The sequence below is a fragment of the Delphinapterus leucas genome, chromosome 21 (genome assembly GCF_059928025.1).
Source record: "Delphinapterus leucas isolate spDelLeu-1000000601 "Yukka" chromosome 21, BTC_Dleu_Yukka2, whole genome shotgun sequence".
In the NCBI taxonomy this organism is placed as follows: Eukaryota; Metazoa; Chordata; class Mammalia; order Artiodactyla; family Monodontidae; genus Delphinapterus; species Delphinapterus leucas.
Genome location: NC_143149.1, coordinates 23,170,180 through 23,173,586, shown reverse-complemented (window position 1 = coordinate 23,173,586; position 3,407 = coordinate 23,170,180).

Below are 3,407 nucleotides of genomic sequence, written 5' to 3'. Positions count from 1 at the left end.
GTGGGTCATTCTTTCCCCTATTAAAAAATATATTGAGGGGCTTCCCTGGTGGCGCATTGGGTGAGAGTCCGCCTGCCGATGCAGGGGACGCGGGTTCATGCCCCGGTCCGGGAAGATCGCACATGCCGCAGAGCGGCTGGGCCCGTGAGCCATGGCCGCTGAGCCTGCGCGTCCAGAGCCTGTGCTCCGCAACAGGAGAGGCCACGACAGTGAGAGGCCCATGTACCGCAAAAAAAAAAAAAAAAAAACGTGGGTGGGCCTTGAGCACCAGTCTTATTTTTCACAGAGAACAGAGAGAGACTGGTTCAAAGGTCTGAATCACAGGAAAGTGGAGTTGGTTTAAGAAACAGAACATCTAAATTCAGAGACTTAGCCCTCAAACTCACATGAAGTTAGTGTGGAAACTCTTTTGTGAGGGATGCTAACGAAGATTTGAGAAACCTTTCTTTGCTAGGTCCCTGGTGGGACCAGCAATGCTTCTCTGAGGGAGATGCCGTGCCCGAACCCCCATTTGGATGTGTGTAGCGTCACTGGTTCTACTCCTGGTAAATTCTCTAAAATGTTAAAATATATCTATCTCCCTTTGAAGGGGGCAGGCGAGGAACTGTTTCTAGTTTATGTTTAATAAAATATGTTTAAAGTAGCCTTAATATAGGTTGGATTACTAAGGATAATAAAATTCTCTAGGAGAACCCAATTGCTAGCCAAAAGCAGAAAAAATGATGCTGTTTCCCTCCTGTGATAAAACAGCAGGCCTGCAGCGGAATTATAAAGTTCTAAGATTAAATTATCTTCATTTACCTTCATTAGCGGTTGGATTGCACACTAAGAAGTAGACACTAAAATGATAAAAGTGGTGGTGCTTTAGGGTGGGCCATGGAATTAGAAGTATTTCCTCTCTATCCTCTTAATGTCTAAAATGAAATTATATTACTTTTATAAGTAAAAACAACAATAAAAATACCACCACAATTTACCACCACACTTAATTAGTAATAATAAGCAGAAGTAGTTCAAAGTTTTGGACAGAATGACCTGTAGCCTTATCATGAGAATCCCTCTTTGGGTAATTCTTACTGAATTCAGTGGGAAGACCAAACAATTCTTTTGAAATTTTCCTATTGTTTTGTCTCATGCGGTTTAAAAACTTTAAGAGAAACAAAAACTAAGCAAGACAAATCCACAGCTGTTTTCCTAACTAGCATTTAGGAAGCTCACCAAGCTATGGAATCTCTATCTTAAAAGGTTTAACCAGTCTTCCAAATGGCAGCATTGAATGGGGTTAAGGTTATGAACTCCGGAGCTGAAATGCCACTTACCAGCTGAGTGACCTTGGATGATTACTAAACCTCTCTGTGCCTCAATTTCCACATCTGCAAAATAATGGTAATAAGATTACCTACCTGATTAAGAGTATTAAGTAAGTTGATGTGTAGTTAATAAGTTACGTGTAAACTGCTTTAAACAGTGCCTGGCATGTAATAGGTTCTATACAAGTTTAACAAATACATGCAGATTTTTTAAATGTCAGTGAGTTTACTAAGTACATACTTTAGCATTTCTGTATGATTTTCAACATTCTCTCATTCAACATCCTTATCCTTCAAGATTTTTATTAGTAATTTCTATTAAGCCTAGACAAGTTAAACTGATGCTTAATGAAATACATGATAAATTTAGGACAAGTAATCTAAATGTCTAAGAAGACAGGGTTTGGGCTTCCCTGGTGGCGCAGTTGTTGAGAGTCCGCCTGCCGGTGCAGGGGACACGGGTTCGTGCCCTGGTCCGGGAAGATCCCACATGCTGCAGAGCGGCTGGGCCCGTGAGCCATGGCCGCTGAGCCTGCGCGTCCGGAGCCTGTGCTCCGCAACGGGAGAGGCCACAACAGTGAGAGGCCCGCGTACCGCAAAAAAAAAAAAAAAGAAGACAGGGTTTATAGGTTATGAGATGAAGATCTTGAATGATGTCACGTGTGTGCCCATCAATAAACAGCAGTCCTTCCTAAAGCTTCCCCACAGCATGGGGGCCCCTAAGAGGTGCTGATGGTGTACTAGGGAGGAACCCAGGTGGGAATGATGCGTGTGTATGCTGGCAGCTTTAGAACACGAACAGAAGTTCTTGGATGCTCCTCCCTTCAAAAGGTAGTGCCTAATCACCCCCCCTTGAGTGTGAGATGGACTTAGGGACCTGCTTCTAGCAGATAAAATGCAATGGAAGTGGTGGTGTGCAACATTAGAGACTAGGACTTTCCTTGCTTGGATCTGGGAGAAGCTGAAGGTAGCTGAGGGAAGCCAGTTGCCCCATCACGAGGACACTCAGCAGCCATGTGGAGAGGCTCACGTGTGCAGAGCTGAGGCCTCCTGCCGACGGCCATGTGAGGCAGCCACCTTGGAAGTGGACCTTTCAGACCCAGTTGAGCCTTCAGATGACTGCAGTCTGGCTTGAGTGAAACCTGAGGGGGCACTGAGCCAGGACCACCAGCTGAGCCGCTCCTAGATTTGACCTGAAGAAACCACACAAGAAGATAATACACATCTGTTGTTCTAAGCTGCTATATTTTAGGGTAATTTTCTACACTGCATAGATAAACCACTACAGTGTGTGTTAATGGATGAAGAAGACAGCAGGGTAAAAGGTACCCTTTCTAGACCTGACACTTCACCTGGTGAAAACCCATCATCTTGACCCAAGAACTATCATCAAACTGCGATGATAAAATGGTTTCTTTCTTCTCCCTGCTTAGTTGCTACTTTTTATGGCATCAGCATGTCAGGCTTTGTCCTACCACATAGCATAATTGCCTAGAATATTTGTGCTGAAGTTTGAGTACTGAATGCGGTCTCAGTGAGACAGAGACTGTCACCAGGAGAAGGCTGGGGGCCTGGCTATGGAGAAGCCCCAAAGAGTAAAGACTGCAATAAACTGTCTGGGCTTTGATTCTCTGTCCTGAAGGATCATAAGCTATTTTATCAGAATATTCAAAACTCACAGACTAAACTGACGGACATGGAGGCAGAACTACACAAACTAAATTCACATGATACTGATGTATAAATCAGAAAGCTTCTCTAAGTTTACTATGTGCAGAATGGAATTCTGATGCTCTCATACAGAGCTCCCCCTTTTCCTGAATGACAGCTTAGAGTCCGTATCGGCAATCAGAAGGTGGCTCAGTAAAGCTTGCAGTTAGAGGACAAAGTGGCAAGTCTTGAGGTATGCTCTTCCCAAGCCACAGCAAGTCTTCATAAACTGATACTACGGGAAGTAGAGAACACCTCTGGTCACTGAATGGCTCACATCTCTTGGATTCAGCACCTCCCCTCCGTGGGTTAACACTATATTCACACTGTCACTTTTGTTTCTCTAAACTCTGGGTAAATTGACATTTTCTTTCCGCAGATGAGTTA